Source organism: Triticum urartu, chromosome 1 (genome assembly GCF_003073215.2).
Source record: "Triticum urartu cultivar G1812 chromosome 1, Tu2.1, whole genome shotgun sequence".
Lineage (NCBI taxonomy): Eukaryota > Viridiplantae > Streptophyta > Magnoliopsida > Poales > Poaceae > Triticum > Triticum urartu.
The window spans coordinates 17,068,944-17,091,644 of record NC_053022.1 but is presented as its reverse complement, the minus strand read 5'-3'; the positions used below and the strand labels follow the sequence as shown (position 1 = coordinate 17,091,644).

General features: G+C 46.4%; 1 pseudogene; it reads right to left on the bottom strand.

Moving 5' to 3' along the window:
- Positions 1 to 10,064: 10,064 nt before the first annotated feature.
- On the bottom strand, positions 10,065 to 18,510 carry LOC125543129 (annotated as a pseudogene).
- Between the last annotated feature and the right edge of the window lie 4,191 nt (positions 18,511 to 22,701).

The window sequence follows — 22,701 nt, the reverse complement described above, 5'->3', positions numbered from 1 at the left end:
GAGGAGGGTCAATTCATGAACTTAAACCATTTTAGCAGCAATTGTCTAATGATCACATTCATATTAGCCTTGATATATAGTGATGTTAGGGGGGGAGGGGGGCAGGGCCCTTACTGCCCCCTGTCTTTGCCATTGTGCACGCGTCTGAGAGATGAAGCGGAAGGCATGGATGATGAGAGGGGGGCATTGGATACATAATTAATATGGGTGTATTAGCTATATATGTTAATCCTATATAGAGATGTATAGATTGATCGATGTGGACGTGGGAAACAGGGTGAGACCGCACTGGATATATTGATTGATCGATTTGTGTGGAAAACTATGAAAGACCTAGCTATATACACACATACATAGAGGAACATCGGTCGTTGCGCATGCACGCGTGAGAGATAAAAAATGCCCGATATGATGGAGAGGGGGATGTGTGTTGGTGTGTGCCTTCATGGGAGACCGACCTAAAGAAAAAGATTGCATGCGTGCGATGGATAATGCCGACTGGTAGTCTGTGTGCATGCATGCACGAGAGAAAGTTAGTGGTACAATTATAAAAAGAAGACTATTGTGTGGGTGTAAAAGAATAGCTTAATAGGTGAGGTCACAATCAATGTAAAGTTGAATTCAAATATTTGAATAAGAGATCCTGATGTTTGAAACCCATGCATGCATGAATATAACGGAGATCTGCGCGGTGTGGTTTGGAAACGAGCATGTTGTAATGTATACACATTGAACAAGGTCAGACTGATTTGAATTTGAGATACTGATGGAAGACATCATTTGGCCACGTCGCATCCGTGAATGGACACACTATTCTAATTGGAGATGATGGGCAGCTTTTGCATCACATATCTATATCTATACCCCTATATATATTATATATATTTTTTATATTGTGTGCAGGTAACTTTAACTTTGAAAGATGGTCGTTGGATGAGGCGAATCCGATGGTCCAAAGATGGCAAATTTGAGCACTACTAGCCTTGGATATCATCTAGATTCCACCAGATTTCGCCACATGTATAATCTAGAAGACTCCATGGTTGAACTTAAGCATAATGCACAAACATCAAAACACAAGGACTTCTTATTTATTCTAGAATCTTCCGTATCAGAATTGCCCAAATGTTTTTCTACATGATTTGCCATTATTTGTTTTTACTTTATGTCTTACAACGCACAATTCCATGAATCTTAAAATAGATTAGCTTTCTTATAAAAACTAAATAATTTTGAATGAAATGAACTATAAGAATTAAACAAACATCTACATCATGCATATATGACTCAAAGCTTGCATGCTATAATGTGGTATTTATTCATAATTTGGTTGCCAAATCTCATGCGTGCAATGCACGTGTACCATACTCTAGTCTAAATGGTGTTTGTGTGCGTGTTGAGGTGCAAATTGTCTTTTTTTGGGTACACGTTAAGCTTGTTCTTCCGAAATTTCAGGCCGCGCCTTGTTATGCCAAAAATTCAAGCTAGCCTCTCTGTCTATCGTGCTGCGAAACTCCCGCCTCTTCAACCCGCGCCTTGTTAGACCAAAATTTTTAAGATATATCTTTGTCTCGTTGTGCTCTAACAACTCCCTCCATCTCAACCCGCGCCTTGCTATTCCGAAATTACAACGCGCGCGAAAACTCCCACCTCCTGTGAAATCCCAACACGCGAAATGCCCGTGGTACCCCTGAACCAAAAGAACCGCCTCAAATCGGTGGGGGTACTTTCGTAACTTACCCCACATTTCGGACAAGCGCGTCTCTAAGCCATGGTTCCCCACTACCATCCCATCCACCCACCCATTCGTACACCGAGGCCGCGAAAACCTGCGACGAAACCCCACACCCTGCTCCATCCGCCACCCAGCCGGAGCCTCTTCCCCTAACGACGTCGTCCACAGCAACACCTCGACGTCCCTCATCGACCATACCGGATGAGGATCTGTCGTCGATCTCATCGTCCCTGCCGGTTCAGCCACCCTCCTCCACCTCCAAGGAGCTGCCCCGACGTTCCCCTCGTCTTTCGCGCCACCTCCATTCCCACACCGCCGTCTTCACCTGCACCACTGGAAGAGCATCATCATCACCATTTCCTCGGATGAAGCTGTGGCCTAGTCGGTGCCACCAACGAGGTTGTACACTAATTGCCGCATTTTATTCTTGATTCGATCTCACGGTGCTGCCGGCGCTCGGCCCCGAGCTGACACGCGCGGCTCCATCCACGGCGGCATCACCGGCCACTTCCTCCACGGCGTCCGCTCCCTCGGCGGCGATGTCCACATCAGTAGGACATGCTGCTGCTTTAGCTCTCGCTCGCGCTGCTGCTCTGCTCTTGCTGACGGTCCCCTTCCTGCTCTGCTCTTGCTATTGCTCTTGCTCGCGCTGCTGCTCTCGCTCTTGCTCTTGCTTGCGATGCTGCTCCGATTTAGCTACACTTCAGTCGACTGAATCGACTTTTGGGTCAGTCGATTTTCGGGGTGGGGGGGAGCTCGCCGGGGTGAAGGAAGAACCAGCTGCAGCGGGGAGGGGGGCTCGCCGGAGAGGTACCCCACTATCTGTCTTAGGTTTCAGGATGGGGGCGGTGGTCGCCGGCGGTGGTGGGGCGTTGGTGGGGCGGTGGCGTGGGGATCACCGGAGAAAAATCTCGGCACGGGGGGGCCTAGAGGGATGGCCGGGGCGGCGGCGGACCGGCGGAGGGGAGTGTTTTCGGGGCGGGCGGGGCGGCGCACCGCCGGCCGCAAGCGGCGGGGGGTTGCTGTTTGGCCGGCTCAGGGGGTAGAGGTTGAAGATGAACCGCAGGCCCTTGATTTTGTATCCAACGGCTGCAAAATCGACTAACCAGAGATGAAAAAGTCAGTCGACCGATGTGTAGTCTCACCTTGCTAGTGCGTTCGGTTTCGACAGGAAAATTCAGTTTCGACAGTTAAGTTCAGTTTCGACAGTTAAGTTCAGTTTCGACAGTTAAGTTCAGAGATGAGCGGCTGATGTATTTTACATCTAGCACTTTGTGGTTATGTATTTTATGTCATGTATTGGAGATGCTATTAGAATTCCACTCAGGTTAACGTTGTTCATTATCTCTCTTGTCCTGCTTCAGCCTCAGTGTCGTACAACTCACCGGAGCTGCTCCAATGAGGAAACCCTCCATCACAGCGGAGCAGTACCTCGGGCTCCATCTCCAGACGCCTAAGATCTTCTTCCCCTCCTCCGACAGCCAAGTCAGCCAGAGCATCCTCACCGGCCAACCCAATCACGCTAAGATCAACAAGGCTTCGCCAAAGAGGTTCTACACTTGTTGCATCTCTTTTTTACTCTACATATTATATATATTGTCCACTGAGCACTCGTAGTAACAGGAAGTACGATTATTTTATCCTACTATATGACAAGCAGTGAGGTATCAGGCAACTTAGCTATCCATGATGCACTCTCTTGAACGCCATCATTATTTATCTCTGTGCATTTCAGCTGTGCGTTTGTCAATGGGTCTGGGAGTTGAGCTAGTATGGCAGTGGCCTGGGTCCAAAGTAATAGAAGTAGCACAAAAACATTTTTTTAGTGTAGGATTTTCCTTGCTCAAGCATGCCTACTAGAGTCGCCAGTGCTTGAAAGGAAAAGTGAATGAAAAACATCGGAATTGGAAAGTTTCCTATGGTACTACTTTTCACGAATTTGGTGCAAAGGAATGGAGCAAAGGAAAACTATAGGATTTTCTCCTTTAGTGTCTCCTTGAAAGAAAAACCGTAGGAATTCTAATTTCCACTTCTCCTCCTTTTCATATTCCTATTCATCAAGCACAAGACTAAGAGATAGTAGCATAATAGCATTATAACCGTACATTTTCTTGTGGTTTCACTTAATCTCACCATGCTTTTTTGCATCCTGTGATCTTCCAATTGTTGTGAATCAAACACCCAGATTGGCAGAAATCCTGTGTTTTTAAATTCTCTGTTTTGCACGTGCATTCCTATCCTATTCCTGTCTATTTCCTATCCCTGCATTGTTAGAATCCTCAAATTCAAACAAGCCCTTACTCAATTACTTCTGTTACAGATATGTGTCAAAGAAAACCTTGTGTGGTTTGTCCTGCTCCTGCGGCGCTGTGTTCCACCCCAGCTCAGCTGCTCCAATGACGGAAGGGTTCACCACAGCAGGGATCCGCTCTCCAGACTGTCTTTCGCCACCTCAGATCTTCTTCCCCTCCGCCGGCAGCCACGGCAACTGCATTACCATCATCAACTGAGCAGATGACCTTGAGGACTACACGGGTCCGCAAGAGAGGTCACACGCTTCCGTGTCTGCTTACGTTATGCGTCGCTTAATATGATGACATGCTACATTATCAAAGTGTTCACCTATTAGACTCCGAGTCAGGTCCAAACTAATGCTGAAACTTGAGTTTTTAAATGGTTGTGGGGTACATATTGGGGCAGCAATCAATACTATATGTCTACTATCTGGTTAATCTCTGCTGTCTACTATGAGTTTCATGTTGGGTGCAAACAAACATTAAAGGAGCCATTATCTGTATATTTTAACTAAAGTTATTATCTGCCTGCTATCATTGGTTTTGGGTCTATCCATAGTTTGCTACCATCACTCTGGATTTGTGCATGCACTCCTTACATAATCTCACTATGTTTTATTCCTATGCATGCCAGTTATTGTACACAATGGAACTGATCATGTAGAGCAAAAGAGACGAGTCTTGCATGGCAATAAAATTTCATGCAGACGTCGTTCCATGGTGGGCGCAAAGGCAGCCCCCCTCCACCCATTTCGGATCGTAATCAAGAGGAAGATAACTGTTATGAGGGGGATTCAGAAGGAGAAGACCACTCCTATTTACACCATGAGGTCTTCGCTCTAACATGGCATGCTGATGTTGGTAATATCATGCATGTGGTGCCTTGCATTGCTTACTATATACATTAAAGATGTCATCTGCTTAGTTTAGACATGCTTTGTGTCAATGCCATCTGTTTAGTTTCTTTATCGTATATGTGAATCATGCAATGCCATCTTGTCTAGCAAGGCATCATATATGTCAATTTTGCAATGCCACCCTGGTTAGCCAGTCATCTTATATGTGAATTATATCATGCCATCATTTTTTTATTACGTGTTAAATTTTTCAACAATTTTAGTACATTCAATTACTCTTCCTGTGCATCAGCCATTTGGCACGGTCATGGAAAAATCTGGAGTGGAAACAAGGTCTTCAGAGCAGACAATGCTATCTGACGAAGCGCATGTCTTGCTAGTTACCGATAGCTCCTCAGAGGAGGATTCGGAGACAGATGACCAGTCATTTTTTCCCCCCCCCCCCCCCGAGGTGCATGCCCTAACATGGCAGGGTTATGTTGCTCATATCGTGCGTATGGTATCTTGCATTGCTATGTCATTTGCTTAGTTTAGACATGCTTTGTGTGAATGCCACATGTTTAGTGTCTAATTACCATATATGTGAATTATGCAATGCCATCTTGTTGCAAGACATTATATATGTGAATTATGCAATGTTATCTTGTTGCAACGCATTATGTATGTGAATTATGCAATGCCATGCTGTTTAGGCAAGCGTCATATATGTGAATTATATCATGCTGTCCTTTTTTTGTATTTCTCATTGCTTTTGTCGACAATGTTTGTATATTCAACTGCTCTTCCTATGCATCAGCCATTTGAATTGGTGATGGAGAAATCTGGAGTGAAAACAAGGTCTTCAGAGCAGACAATGCTACCTGCTGAAGCGGATATATTGCTGGTTATAGATAGCTCTTCAGAGGAGGATTCAGAGGTAGATGACCAGTCCTATTATCCCCTTGAGGTGTATGCTCAAACTTGGCAGGGTTATATTACTCATATAATGCATATGTTGTGTTGCAAAGCTTAGTTTTTACATCATATACACAATATTGAATGCCATCTCCTTAGTTGATACATCATATATGCGATTGCCCTCTTCTCACTTCCTTAGTATATAAATCATATATTTGAATTATGTCATGCCATGATGTTTACATAGACAACATGTATCTAAATTATGGCATGCCAACCCATTTTCTATAGACATAATATAGTTATATCATCTCATCCTGCTTACATAGTCATCATATTTAAATTATGTCATTCTATCCGTGAATTATATCATGCCATCATGTTTCCATCAACATCATGTTTGTGATTTATGGCATGCCAACCACTTTAATAGACACATCGTATACTTATATCATGTCATCCTGTTTACATAGTCATCATATTTTGAAGTATGTCATTCTATCATGTTTAGTTAGCCATCATACATGTGAAATTGTGTCATGCTATCCTGTTTAATTATCCATCTTATATGTGAAATTATGTCCTGCTATTCTGTTTGCTTAGACAACATAAATGTGAATTATTTCATGCCCTGTTTTCTTCCCTACTATCCATTGCACCTGTCTATCTTACAATGTCTGTACATTCAATTACTTTTCTTGTTTATCAGCCATTTCAATTGGAGGGAGTGATGGCAGTATCTGTGGGAGTAAAAACATGGTCTTCAGAAAAGATCGTGCTACCTGTCGATGCAGATAGAACCATGGTTGTACTTGCCCAAGAACCAACCCCACCACACATAACCCACACTCATGCAGATTGTACCCCTACCCAGTTGGACAGAGAACCAGCTACACCCCTTCTAACCCCAACCCCAGCAGATAGACACCCAGTTCCCGTTGACACAGCACCGTCTCCACCACAGAGCAACCAAACACGAGCAGTTAGTAAGGCAACTACAGTGCCCAAATCACGAGGACCACCACTCCGAACCCGAAGTCAACGCTTAAAGCAGAAGAAGAATTGTTCTCAGGTCAGGTTCCATAGCTATGGTTCATACTACTTTGCTCTTGCATCACTGTATTTACTGATACCAACTAATTTCAAATTTGAAGGATGCAATTGAAACTCCAATGGCGCAACGGGTATGTTTTAAACCTGTTTCTTCAACGTGTTTGGCTGTTTGCTGTTGTAACTTGCTCTATGTTGATTTCAGTTTCAATTGAATAAACAGTTATGTTCTCATGCCATGCACATTACAAGTGTTGTTATTGATGTGTAGTTTCCCACACTTATATTCTGTCTATGCTGCTTTGTCTTAAATAGATATGATTCGGACTGTATCTATCTTGATTTGGCAACATAAACTAGAATGATATAGACCATACAGTGACCATACTACATAGATATATGTTTGTTTCATGATGTTATCCCGTCGACCTTACTACTGAACTGGTTTACCAAAATGAGTTTCATATACTACATTGTAAACCTGAGGTGTGTTTGTTTGTTTCTCTTTTAGAACGCGGATAAAATATTGGAGAAGAGTACCGTGTTATGCAATGGTAAAGGAAGTAATGCAGATAAGGTTCAAGATAGTGAGACATCCCTGTTGGTCTCCAAGAAAGCTAATAAAAACTATATTGAAGACACTGAGACAACCCCAAAGTCCTGTCTTGATGTAGTGTTCGAGTTACTAGCTACCACTGCTGGCACCAGCTCTTCGAACTCATTGCCTGAATCAATTCGGCTTCTTGAGTCTCAGCTTCAAGTTGAAAGACATCGATCAGATGTTATGCGACAGGAAGCCGAAGGACTAAGGAAGTCCCTGCATAATTCAGATGCTTACTTTCTGGTGCAACAGCAAGCGCTGGAGGACTCAAGCGCCAAACAAGAGAAAGTTAATAAGCTTGCTAAGCATCTTGCCAGCATTATGGGTACCCAGGATATTGTTTCTTGAGCTCTTCTGAAGTGGTTTCAGTTCTGGACTTGTTTTGCTGCGGCGTTTATATGCTGCTGTGTTCTCTATATTTGCACTGGTGGCGAACTTTGATGCCCAGTGGATGTAATGTGTGTAATAGCCGTGATAGCTTAGCATAAGTTACTTGCTTATTTATTTCCTTGTTTTCTTGTTTATTTGTTTGCTTGTAGTCAATGCAGTTCTTTTTCCGCGGTTTGCTAGTGGCTGCAATAATCTATTTTTTAAAACTAGGCCACAATAACCATGGGCTAATATTTACTGTAGTGACACTGGGCCTCCTACGGGCCGTAGAAACAGTGGGCCTTCTATGTGCCGTAGAAACAGTGGGCCTTCTACGGGCCATAGAAACAATGGGCCTTCTACGGGCCGTAGAAACAATGGGCCTTCTATGGGACGTATCATCAATGGGCCTTATACGGGCCGTATGATCGATTGGCCAAACATGGGCCAATAACAGGCCACATTATGGCCGTAAACGGGCTAGAGTTGGAATCGTCCGTTCATGGGCTGACCATAACGGGCCATCGTTAATAGGCCGTATTTGATGACGCTATGAAAACGGCCCAATGAATTAACGGACCACAAACAGGCCGACTGTAACCACGGGCTGAATTTGACCCACAAGCAGAAAATGACAGTAACAGGTCGTAAGTAAACGAATGCTGGAAATGAGCCCAAGAATAAATGGGCTCTGAGAAGGCCGAAAGATAACATGGGCTGGAAACGGCCCAACGGAATAACGGGCCGTTAATGGGTATAAAGTTATACACTATTCATTACGGGCCAGTTTCACCACGGGCCGTTAATGGGTGTAAAGTGATACACTGTTCATTACAGGCCAGTTTCACCACGGGCCGTTAATACGCCAAGAGTTACATAGGGCCTCATATGGGCCGAAAGATGTCATGGGCCATACATGGGCCAGAAGTGAAAACGGGCTGGAATCATATTGGATGGCCCAGATGATGCTACTGGGCCTAATTCGGATAGGGCGTAACGGGCCTTGGGTTAGCGGGCTGTAAAAGGGCTATATTCGAACATGCCGTTAACAGGCTTTCCATGGGCCGGCCCGCCAGCTTTTGACCAAGTCAAACGGGCCGGCCTTTTCACAGGAATGGGCCTCTGCTGGGCCGTGCCACGTGTCGACGTATCATAGGCGCCTTCCGTCCAATGAGTGGTTGACATCTGTCCCAACGATGGGCCGACACGTGTTTCCTCCAGCCAATGATGATTTTACACGTGGAAAATCCCCATTGGTCGGGGCTGTTAACGGGTTATCGGATTCAAAACCCGACCCGATAGCTTAACGGCGTTCTGTTACGGTGGATGCCACGTGTCGGTCACCCTTGACGAAAGCACTTCTATGACGCGCGATTTATTGTCATGGAAGTGGACACTTCCGTGATGATAATTTTGGTAATGTCATGGAACACTTCTACGACAGCACAGGTATGACTATCTTGATTATGTCATAAATTTGTCATGGATGTACATGCATGACAAAAAAGCAACCTACTGTGAAAAACACGTATCATCACATAAGTGTATTTTTTTTGTAGTGCACCACGACGCCCTTTGGAGTTACCAGAGCGTACGCCTCCACGTGAGTTGTTGGGGTAGCCACCACCGCCGGAGCCAAACTTCCCCTTGTCACGGGAAGATGAGCGCGAGCGAGAGCCACCACCGCGGCCTCTGGATGCAGAGTTGGCCGATGATTTGAAGCCACCGCCGGAGCCATGATACTGCGCCATGCGTTGATCAAAGTTACTGAGCATGGCAAAAAGTTCATCGAGGGTTACCGGGGTGACACGGGCATCTAGTGCGGAGACGAGGGGCTGATACTCTTGGTCTAGCCTATGGATGATGTAGGAGATGGGCTCGTCGTCCTGGATGGTTTTTCCCGCCGCGGCGAGTTCATCGGCGAGACCCTTCATGGCGGCAAAGAAGGTGGCCACCGATTGATTGCCCTTCTGCGCATTGATCAGCGCTATGTGGATGTTGTTGACGCTGCTGAGTGACTGCGACGAGAACATGCTCGCCAGCGCCACCCAGAGTTCGCGCGCCGTGGTGATCGTGTTCACCGTGACGAGCACCTCCTTGGAGAGGTGTTGGAGCAGATATCCAAGGACCTGCTGATCCTCCCTCACCCAAAGCGGATGAAGGGGATTCGGCCCAGTGGTCTCCTTGCCGGCGGCGTCCTTGGTGGTAAGGACTTTGGCCGGCTCGGTTGCCGTGCCGTCGACGTAGTGGAAGACGCTGGCACCCCGCAGCTACGGCGTGATCTGTGTCTGCCACAGGACGTAGTTGGTGCGGATGAGCTTCTCCAGGGCTTCACCGCCGAGCGTCGACTGGAAGGAGGCGGAGGAGGAAGACATGGCTGCGTGCACTTGATGGAGATGGACTAGCTAGGGTTTCTGATGGAAGAAGAAGGCTCTATATACCATGTCCGACTTGCGGTAAACATCTTGCCTATCCTGGCCGACGTGTTCCATGTTATATAGATGGGTTGCAAGCCTGAATATGCGTACAAGTTGTTGTGGAGATACATCTTGGAGGAGAAGAAATACAAGAGATAAAAGAAGATAAAGATTACATGAGTATCTTGTCTAACTACTCCTCATACGGTTAGCAAGGGTCTCCTCTCCTCGACGCAAGGACATAGGTGCAGAATATATCACGTTTAACACCCACTACCAACTATCCTTCTACAAGATTGCATAAAAATATGGTTATCCGTAGCTTTGATCAGCACTCGCCAAAAAATGAGAATGAGCAACTTTCAGACTACACTACCAACTTCACCTTTTTCAGATACTTATGCCTAAGCAACTTTTGTAGAACACCTTGAAACCTTTAGAATTTCCATAGCCAATGGTGAAGAGCATTTGATCAATACAACAAGCAGCTGAACTCTAGAGATGGAGAAAGAAAGTTAGTGGAAATTGTGACAAGTACATACCAAGAGGACACCTGATGAAATGTGAATCCCTCTGCGTTAGAAATCAGTTCTCCTCCTCGTCCTCACACAAATCGTCATCATGAGCATCTTGGTAGATTCAGAGATAAAAACGAATGCAAAAATTAATAAGGCCAGTACGTCATTTAGCAAAAAACAGATATGTATGTGTACAAGTGAATAGTTAGGTGCGGCATGAGTACCTTTTGCTATACGCGGCTTCATCACAATATGAATCCGGGGATGGTTGGGATGGGCGTCGAGGGCGTGCCTCACCACAGCCTCCGCTTCCTTGGCCTCCCCAACCCTTGCTCCACCGCAATACATCCAAACCCGGACATTCTGCCGAAGGGAGAACAGGTTCCCCTGCAGGCCCAAGTCGAAACCACAATTACCATCCTCTTTCGCCACCCGCACGCCAAGAGTGAACCCAACATCTTCCACCCTCGGCAAAGCCCCTGGTTCAAACATGATTTGCGCTGCTGATCGACAATTCAAGTGAAATTTTACCATACAGCGGAACCCATCTGCACGGATGACTAGCAGCCGCTGTGTTTGGTGGGTGCTCCTTATGGAGAGACGGCGAAGGGACAACAAACCCCCAATGATATCCATGTCCACTTGTTGTACTTCCTTCACTGATTCGAGGACTAACTCAGAGAGGTTTGAGAGATGTGAGGGGTCACTCTTTATCCAACCTCGCAGTGTAGACAGTTGGCTAGGCATGCGTGAGTCAAAATCGCAGAGATGTATAGGAGGCACCCAGCGTTCGCCCAAGAGATCCATCAATTCAAGAGAATTTTCTTCAGAATTGCAATTAATACTTAGACTTTCAATGTGATGTAGGTTCCCTAGAGACTTCACGAAACCTTCATACAAATCCAAACTACCATCCTTGAAGTAAATCTGAAGCTCCCTCAGCCTTGCCAGGTTGCCAAGCTCTTGTGCAATAATGTTTAGAGACCAAGATCCCCCGCAACACTTCTATGGATGTCAGACTCTGCAACAGACCTGGAGTTGCAACCACCATACTAGGAAAAATATTTAGGTAGATTAATCTTCTCAACTTCCGAACAGTGGAAGGCAATTCCTGTAGCTCAAAATTGCCTCTAAGATCCAACACCTCCAAAAACTACAGGTTTCCTATCTCAGCCGAGAGTTCCCTAATTCCAGTACCTGCTAGACCAAGGTACCTCAGGTGAACTAAGTGTCCAACACCCTTGAGGTTAAGTTGTAGGGTGCTACTTTTCCCCAGATAATAGTGAGACAAATCAAGTACACGCAAAACTTCAAACCTTGATAGGGCTGGTAAGATATTAATAGCAGATGTAAAGATAGTAATGGACCTCACTCGTGATATATCCGTGATACTTCTAAGAGGTGTGCCTTGATGATCTTTATTTCTATCTTGAAAGGACAAACGACGAACATTGCCATGTAAAGACATACTATCCCTAGTACCATCCAATACATTAACAAACTTTGCTTCATGTGACAAGTTGCAGATAAGATCAAGAACCATATCATGTACACGGCAAGCATGTACCTGTCCTAGATCATCATATATTGGCTGGATCATACTTCTATTAATGAGCTGGTTGAAGTAACTTAATCCGAGCAAAAACAGGCTTGTCCCTTGATTTCCATGGTGGACAAATCCTTCGGCCACCCACTTCCATATCAGTCTATCTCTATAAATCTCACTATCTTCTGGATATATACATAGGTACAATAGACAAGTTTTTAGATGAGAGGGTAGATTATAATAGCTGAAAGATAGTATACTCCGCATCTCCTCTAAATTGTTATCTTCTGTTAGTCCAGAGCCAAGGGACTGGAGTAGAATATCCCACTCATGCTTTGGTTTCACGTGATGGCCACTAGCCAAAGCACTAGCAATAGTAATGATGGCTAGTGGTACCCCACCACATTTTTTCAATATATCTTTAGACACTTGTTCAAATTCATTTGGACAACCACTCTTGTCAGGAAATATTCTCTTATGGAGAAGCCTTCTGGAATCATCAGTAGAAAGAGGTTTCATTTGATAAACTGAATCATTAGCCGACGAGCAACATGAATTGGAGAGACTAACAATTCGGGCTTGGTGACTAGCCGACTGCCTAGATTATTCCTGTTAGAGAAAGCCAAGTTGATGCCTTCCCACAATTTTTCATCCCATATATCATCAATTATGATGAGATACCTACATTAGTTCAGAGTATAAGTGTAAGGTCATATGAATATATGGGTGGAACTATACATCTATAAGTGCACATATTCAAAAACAAACTAATCAGATTCAGGCGTCTCAATCTTGACAATCTGATTTCAATAATTGTGCATTATGAACTGCCAATCAGATAATGAATAAAATGAATACAAATTTAAGATTCAAGGGAGTAAAACACAAAGAGCAAATTGCTGAATCAATGACATAGATAGAAGTACAATTAATTTGTTACACCGTCTGATCCAAAATATTGTGTGAACTAAAACCACGACACTTATTTTGGATCGGAGCGAGTACAACATTTCAATTATTACAATGGTTAGGTAGATTTATTGGAATGATCGGAGCACTGATTTGCCCACTAATATACTGTATGGCCGTTGATGAACTTCCCGGAGACTCAAATTTTACATGACATTATCCTTTCGAGTATATTCTACTGATAGTAGGTTTCTAAACAAGGCGAAAAGGGGGAATAGAATGTGATATCAAAGAGCAAATTTAACTTCTTGGTGTATTAAGAGCAAAAGGGTAGCCTTTGGTGCATGATGCACCGTTTAGATCTTTGTTTTAATGGGGTGGGTAGGGATAAAGAAAGAACTAAGTGTGTTCTTTCCTTTACATTTTGGTGTATTATTTGGTACAAGTGTTATTATGCTCATTATTTATAACTTTGATGAAATGTACAACGCCGAGATGAATTTCTTAGACCAATTGCAATAAATTTAAGCCACTGTAATTACTGCAATGAGAAGTATTTTACTTTCTTCAGATAAAGGAGGGGGGATCAAACATATATACTCATACAGTCTTGAAACTTAGTACCTATAACTTTGCGGTTTACTGACCTTAATGAAAAATTATTCTGAACCGGCCTTCTATGTGATGGTTACAATGTATTTGTACATTATTAGTTAGACAACTAGCATAGGAAGCGGACATATCATAGTAGTATCATTTTTGCTGCAAGTGATGCATACCTCTTGTTCTCAAGAAATTCATGAAGCTTGTTGATAAGCTGCCTTTCATCCAACATAACAACATCTGAGTGGGATTTTCCGAGATCAATAAGGATATCCCTAAAAACCTTCCTGACATCAGGGTTTTGACCGACGGGGACAAATTCCTAACAATCAAAATCACCTTTAATCTTCTCGTATACTGCTCTATCAAGAGTGGTCTTTCCCAACCCTCCAAATCCAACAATGGAGATCTTCTTCAGTTTCTTGTTAGATGCATCGTCGCCCTCAATGGAGAGCAAACTCAAGAGGTCTTGATCCCTCTTCCCATAAATGCCCACCAGCTCTATCGCTTCTGTGTACAAAGCCCGAAGACGAGGATCGATAGCAATTGCTTCTGTGGGATTAAAAGCAATACCATCGAGTGTTGGGGAACATAGCATAAATTCAAAATTTTCCTACGTGTCACCAAGATCTATCTATGGAGTCATCTAGCAACGAGGGAGGAGTGGATCTACATACCCTTGTAGATCGCGCGCGGAAGCGTTCAAGAGAACGGGGTTGATGGAGTCGTACTCGTCGTGATCCAAATCACCGATGATCCTAGCGCCGAATGGACGGCACCTCCGCGTTCAACACACGTACGGAGCAGCGACGTCTCCTCCTTCTTGATCCAGCAAGGGGGAGGAGAGGTTGATGGAGATCCAACAGCACGACGGCGTGGTGGTGGAAGTAGCGGGATTCCAACAGGGCTTCGCCAAGCGCTGTGGGAGGAGGGAGACGTGTCATGGGAGGGGGAGGGAGGCGCCAGGGCTTAGGTATGGTTGCCCTCCCTTCCCCCCACTATATATAGGTCCAAGGGAGAGGGGGAGGGCGCACCCTTGCCCCTTCCTCCAAGGAAGGGTGCGGCCAAGGGGGGGAGGAGTCCATCCTCCCCAAGGCACCTCGGAGGTGCCTTCCCCCTTTAGGACTCTACCCTTTCCCTCTCTCTTGGCGCATGGGCCTCTTGGGGCTGGTGCCCTTGGCCCATATAGGCCAAGGCGCACCCCCTACAGCCCATGTGGCCCCCCGGGGCAGGTGGCCCCACCCGGTGGACCCCCGGGACCCTTCCGGTGGTCCCGGTACAATACCGATGACCCCGAAACTTGTCCCGATGGCCGAAATAGCACTTCCTATATATAATTCTTTACCTCCGGACCATTAAGGAACTCCTCGTGACATCCGGGATCTCATCCGGGACTCCGAACAACTTTCGGGTTACCGCATACTAATATCTCTATAACCCTAGCGTCACCGAACCTTAAGTGTGTAGACCCTACGGGTTCGGGAGACATGCAGACATGACCGAGACGTTCTCCGGTCAATAACCAACAGCGGGATCTGGATACCCATGTTGGCTCCCACATGTTCCACGATGATCTCATCGGATGAACCACGATGTCAAGGACTTAATCAATCCCGTATACAATTCCCTTTGTCTATCGGTACGACACTTGCCCGAGATTCGATCGTCGGTATCCCGATACCTTGTTCAATCTCGTTACCGGCAAGTCTCTTTACTCGTTCCGTAACACATCATCCCGTGATCAACTCCTTGATCACATTGTGCACATTATGATGATGTCCTACCGAGTGGGCCCAGAGATACCTCTCCGTTTACACGGAGTGACAAATCCCAGTCTCGATTCGTGCCAACCCAACAGACACTTTCGGAGATACCTGTAGTGTACCTTTATAGCCACCCAGTTACGTTGTGACGTTTGGCACACCCAAAGCATTCCTACGGTATCCGGGAGTTGCACAATCTCATGGTCTAAGGAAATGATACTTGACATTAGAAAAGCTTTAGCATACGAACTACACGATCTTGTGCTATGCTTAGGATTGGGTCTTGTCCATCACATCATTCTCCTAATGATGTGATCCCGTTATCAATGACATCCAATGTCCATGGTCAGGAAACCGTGACCATCTATTGATCAACGAGCTAGTCAACTAGAGGCTTACTAGGGACATGGTGTTGTCTATGTATCTACACATGTATTTGAGTTTCTTATCAATACAATTCTAACATGGATAATAAACGATTATCATGAACAAGGAAATATAATAATAACTAATTTATTATTGCCTCTAGGGCATATTTCAAACATCGAGCTTGTTCCTGCCACGCCTAGCAGCCACCTCCTGGAGTTGCTCCTTGATTTCCTTGATGGCGCCAGCTATTCGATGGTGATTCTTGCCCTTCTTGAACAAGTAGATCATCTTGTTCTTGAGCTCCTTGAATCTGCTGGTGTTGTCGTGAGGCTGCTGTATACCTTCGACACGTACGAGGAACTTGTCGACGACATCCTCCATGTTATAGGAGAGCTCTCTGACCTCGTCGGCCCAAAGCTTGACTTGCCTGGACATGAGCTGCTCTCCTCCCCCCGCGTCGCCTCCTCGAGCGGGGCGACCGGGGGCTCTCGTCGCCCCTCCCAGCCCCCCCTCCCCCTCCTCCCCTTCCGCCGCCGTCGGCCTGGGCCACCGGGCCTTTCCCGCGTGGTGCCGGCGGCGGCGGCCCCGGCCTTTCCCCCTCGCATGGCGCCTCGGCTCGGGCGGACAGCGGCCGTCGGGGGTGCTCCTCGGCGACAATGGATCCGGTGGCGGCGTGGCTCCCTGGGCAGCGCCGTGCTGGGTGGCGTGCGGGCGATGGCGCGGCCGCTTGGCGGCGGGGCGACGCGGTGGCTAGCGGCGGGCCTTCCCGGCCCAGATCTGGGCCCTTTTGGGCTCGAACTGGGTCTGCGCGGGCCTGGCCTGGTCTGCTTGGGGCGTCTCCGGCGGGTCGGGGGCGTGACTCGTACGGGGGGTGGTAGCGACGGTGGCTCGCGTTCTGCAGCGCGGCGACGGGGGCTTCGCGAGCCCGTTTCGGGCTCGGCTGGGCCGGGGGTGGCCCGGTTTGCCCCTGTGCTGCTTCCGGCCGGATCCTGCCGGGGGCGGTGGAGGATGTCCCCTCCCGCGAGGCTGTTGATGTTGCCGCTCCTGGTTCCCGGTTGCGTCGTCTTGTTTCCGTCGGTCCCGTTTCGTTTGCCATGGTGAGACGGCGATGCAGACTGCTCGACCGTGGTGGCGCAAGTTGGTGGGCGGTGTGTGTGGTGGCGCGTGATGGATCGTCTGGGGTCGTGGTTGGTTGGTGGTCGGGAGAAATCCTTGTCGGCAGGGCCGGCACCGACGCGGTGACGCTCGTGGGCGCCGCCGTGCCTTCCTGAAGGGCGTCGGGCTTACCCCTTCCACCTCACCCCTCGCGTACCGAGGGAAACCCTAGGACATGTCCGGGCAACAGCGTCGTCATCGTCGCGATCCTTCTTGAAGGTGTTGTTTGGTATGCGGCGGTCTGAAGTGCTAGGAGCGTGGTGGTTATCCGGTGGGCGCGGCGGTTGCGGGTCCTCATCTTTTTCGTTGATCCGTCGTTGTTGGCATTCTTTTCTCTTCATTTATTTTTCTGTTTCTTTTGGGCTTGTTGTGCTGTTCGCCCCAGCGTTCCTGTATCGGTGTTGGTTGCTTTGGAATATAAAGCGGGGGGAAACCCTTTTTTGGAAAAAAAAAAGCTTGACTTGCCTGTCGAGCTGGTCCCGCGGCACCTCGCCAACCTTGATGAGGGCAGCGTGCATGCTCTCAAGCTCCTTCCAGAGGAACTCGACATCTTTTTTGACGCGCTTGTGCAAGTTGTACTCATCCATGAGCAGCTGGCCTAGCTTGGGGAGTAGGCTGCCCATGGCACCTGTGACGACCTCCATGACCGATCAGCTGGAAACCTGCAAATCGATGAATGTGGGGAGCTGTAATGCAATCCAAGCTCTAGAACCGAGTTGCCAAGCCAAAACTTTAGCTAGATTTGGACCAAGCTCACCTTTGGTGCTTCACGGCAGAGCAGAACACAGCGGGGGCGCCCTCGTCGGAGGTGACAAGGAAGCGGAAGCGGCGGCAGCGGCACACCAGAGGCCAGATGCGTCACTGGCTCACTGCTCCCGGGTTGGAAGAAGACGAATTTATAATCTAGCAAAGCAGCAGATTAACAAGAAGGTGCAGATTAACAAGAAGGTGTGGATGTGAGTAGAGCAGAACAGCAAGAAAGGTGAGACGAAGTTACCAGGTCGATCAGTGGATTCGATGCATCCTGCTCTGATTGACAGGGAACTTCATGATTCTTGCTACCCTGGATTCAAGATTCAACCAGCACAAATGGATGAGACTCTGAAGCAGGAGAATTGATCAGTTTTTAGATCCAAGCATTGCTACCTTAGCAGGGAACAAATCGACAGGAAACATACCTCCGCGGTAAACAAGGTCTCCCGGCAGGGGCGGAGCACTCACTGGAGGTTGGATGCATGCGGATGTATACCAGGCGACGCGACACAATGGACGAGATGAGGAGATGAGAATGAGGGGAAGGGGAGACGGAGGAGCAGAGGAAGAGCAACAACAGCAGTCAAGATAGATACGAATCCATCGGAATAGTACGTAATGCTTTTGGCTCATGTGTTTGTTCATCAGTGGACGATGCGTTGGATGTGGGACAAGGTAAAGAAGAAGGAGAGGGGGGTTTTGGGGGGGGGGGGGGGGCGTGGAAAGAAATGCAACGCTTGGTGGCCAGCATCATCGTCAATCACAAAGCACTACTGTACTAGAAGATGCACCGCTTGTGTTCTTTGGAATGCATTGCACGGATTTGGTTCATTTTTTGTTTGTTTGGGTCGACAAGATGTCGAAAATGTCAGGTTCTGTTCGGTTTGCCGTAGATGCGCCTAATGCAGGAACATTACATGAATACCATTTTGTTGGTAGCGGAAATATGTAGTTCAAACATAAAATTCATTTTACACGCACTATTTAAACATTAGCTCTTTTATTATCATTGTGGGTCCATGTATGGTCCACAAGATTAGTGGGTAGCTACGTGTTCACCTAATGATCTCGAAGATTCTGATGTCTCTGAAAAAAATCATAAATTGATCTGCATCTTTATGTTCTGGGATGTGGACTTGTTCTCCTGGCTTGCCAAAATCATAGCTCTCGCGTACCCCATCATATTTGTTCTCGATAATCATATTGTGCAAAATGACACAACATGTCATAAGGTGCCACAAAGTCTCTGATTCCCACATTATTTAGGGGTTGAATCGCCACATTGTTGCCGTTTGGATGATGCAAAGTAATCGGCATGTAGCGAATCAATCGCTAAGGGTAACTCCAATAGACCGATACATTTTGTCCGCCCGCATTTGTTTGTGTTCCTGCGGACAAAAAACATAGACGGGTGGGTGTCCGTTTTTTTGTCCATTTCGATCCATTTTGGGCCCAAATTTAGGCCGGGTTTGGGTCTGTCCGTACATGTTGTGGATGCCCGCAAAGTCCTTCCCTTGTCCTTCCCTGCCTGCCAGTCGCTCGCACACCATCGCCACTCCCATCATTCCTATCCCCAAAACCCTCCCTCCTAGAGTCATGGCTGACGGCCTGACGCGCCCAACCCCGCCGCCGCCGCCTCGTCCCCGCCGTGGCCCCGAAGAAGCCGAAGAAGGAGATCACCCCGAAGTATAGATCATCCAAAACGACGATGCGGGCCAACCGGAGGAGGAAGGAGAAGGCAAAAGAAGACCCCTCCACCACCACCGCTGCCACTGCCACTGAGGACACCAACGCCATCGCCGTTAAGGCCGCACAAACCGCCCTCCTCCTGCTGGGGTTCCTTGAGCCAGCCCTTCTCGGCACCGCCATGACGGGAGCTGGCACGTCAACATCACTGTCGATGTATGCTAACCTTCCCAGACACGACCCGACGACGCTTCTCCATCTCACCTCGGCACGGCTTGCCGGAAATGGGTAATGATGTGTTGGTCATCCCCGTGGTGTCCCCCATTGATATCAACGCCACACTTGTGACCAGGCGGTCTACCGGGACACTTGGGAAGCGCTCACGGGTTGTCTCCCCAGCCAACTTAACCGATGCCCGCAACTTGTATGGTGGAATGCCGACCCCGATGCCGGACAACCCAAACTACTACTATGATCTCATGGAGGAGATGATCAATGTGGGCGGCCAGGGGATTGAGCTAAAGAAACTCAAGGACAATAGACCAAAGTCCAAGACAATGTTGACATCGAGGAAGAACCATTGTTTGGGGAGGAGTTATCTCATCAAGCCTGGTCACAAAGACAAAATATGAAATGACTTTTCACTAGTCCCGCCTCATTGGATAGATTTTTACATGGATGCCAAGATAACTTCATAGAGCAAAATAATAAAAATATACAAATATTCCACTACAGTAAGAGCATATCCAACATCAGACTAAAAAATGAGTTCAATACCTAAAAATTGAATCTCTTGGATTCTTTTTGCCACAAAAGGCTCCAATACCAGACCGGAAACTCCATGGCGACCAAAAATTTAAGTCACCTAAATTTGGTTATCCGATCTCTACCTAATGATAAAGATCTATTGACTGTCGCGGTACGTCATGAAAATTGCACCAGAAATTGCAAAATATTAGCGCCGCAGCGTGCCCGTTTTGTCTGGCCCATGTCCGGGCAGCCTGTTTTTTAAATTTCATTTTCTATTTCTATTTTTATTTTCCATTTTTCTTTCTTTCTAATTTAAATAATTTGGGACTTCAAAAAGGTTCCAATTTTTTTAAAATAAGGATCTTAAAATATTTTTTAAATAAATCATAAACTGTTTGTGAATTCAAAAAATGTTCGTGATTTTGTAAAAAAAATTGTTTGCTTATTCAAAAAATGTTTGAAATTTTGAAAACAAATGTTCGGGAAATAAAAAATGTTCATGATTTTTTTCAAAAGTTCGTGTATTAGAAACTGTTAATGGAATTTACGAAATTTCGCGAATTCAACAGGAATGGAAAATATCCTAAAAACTAAAAAAATTGATTTATAAAATATTCGCTGATTCAAAAAATGATCATGCATTTCAAAAATTACTTCTTAAATCTAATAAATATTCGTGAATTTCAAGAATTGTTCCACCAATTTCCAAAAAAATGTTTGTCAAATCTAGAAATGTTTGCCAATTCAAGAAACAGGTTCAGAATTTTCAAAAAATGTTTGCAAATAGTATAAAATGTTCATGAATTGTAAAAATTATTCTTGATTTTAGAAAATGTAAAAAAACATGTAAAAAGTGTTCATGAATTTGATTTTTTTTCATGATTTCAAATATGTGCATGAGTTTTAAAAAATATTCATGATTTCAAAAACTGTTTATGATTTAATGAAATGGAGAGTGAAAGTAAAGGGTAGAGGATAGAGGGTAGTAGTGGGCGGTATTACCGCGCTGCTCTACTTTACTACCGCTGTTTCACCTATGCATGCAATACCTAGCGGTAGTACCGCTGGTGGGAGTGATAGTACTGCCCCAGCTGGAGAACCATGGGCGAGAGGTCACAAGTGCCCAGACAAAGTGCCCATACATGTCATGGAAGAACTCCTGGAGGTCTTGCAGCTGGATGATCCGCCTGATCCGCAACACTTGTCGGATTCTAGCTCGGACGATGAAGCCATGCTACTCGCAAGTGACAGCCCCAACAAAACAGCAGTGAGACGTCGGCATATGCGGGTCGATGGACTAATTGGCAAGCGTAGCATTCTTGTGTTGATTGACTCCGGAGCAAATTGTTCCTTGTGGATGCAGCCCTGGTCCAAGAATTGCAGATTCCAACTCAGCCAATGCCCAATGCATCGTATGTGATTGCAGGTGGTGATACCCTGACCAGCTCGACAATGGCACCGAAATTGACCTAGTGGGCACAAGGGCATACTTTTGTGCAAGATATGAAGGTACTTCCCCTAGGCTGCTACGACCTAATTGTTGGTGTTGATTGGTTGGAAGAGCACAACCCCATGTGGGTGCATTGGCACAAGAAATGGATGAAATTCACACCTGATTGGTGCCGGATCACTTTGCGTGGAGTGCGAGATAAACCAGTGAAGTGTAAGCAAGTGTCACCACGGAAACTCCAAGGACTGTTGCCAAGAGGAGCTATTCAACACGGTGTGCAGATTCAGCAAATTCACCAGGAGCAAGACTTCATGTCACTTCAGCTCCAAAAGGCAGAGGGTACCCCTTTGCCACCAGAAATTAAGTCTCTGTTGCACGAATTTGATGATCGTTTTCAACCTCCAATGAAGTTACCACCACGCCGTCCGGAGGACCATACCATCCCTCTCATACCAGGGGCCCAACCTGTCAGTGCTCGGCCGTATCGCTATACACCTCAACAAAAAGACGAGATCCAACGACTGATTAGAGAGATGCTATGCATGGGGATCATTCGTCCCAGTACCAGTCCATTTGCGTCTCCCGTGATGTTGGTGTGCAAGAAAGACGGGTCTTGACAATTTTGTGTTGATTATCGACAGCTCAATGCCGTCACTATTAAGTACAAGCACCCGATGCCCATTGTGGATGAGTTGTTAGATGAACTTTCTGGGGCCAAGTGGTTCACAAAGCTTGATTTATTATCCGGGTACCATCAAATCAAAGTGGCATATGGTGAGGAGTTCAAGACATCATTTCACACCCACCAAGGGCTCTACGAGTTTCTGGTTATGCCCTGTGGACTCTCACGGGCACCAGGGACAAATGGGGTGATGAACTTTTTTTTGACCCTTTGTTGAGACATGGAGTGCTGGTCTTTATGGATGACATCTTGGTGCACAGTGCTACCCTATCTGAGCATGTCCGCCTCCTGCGCGCC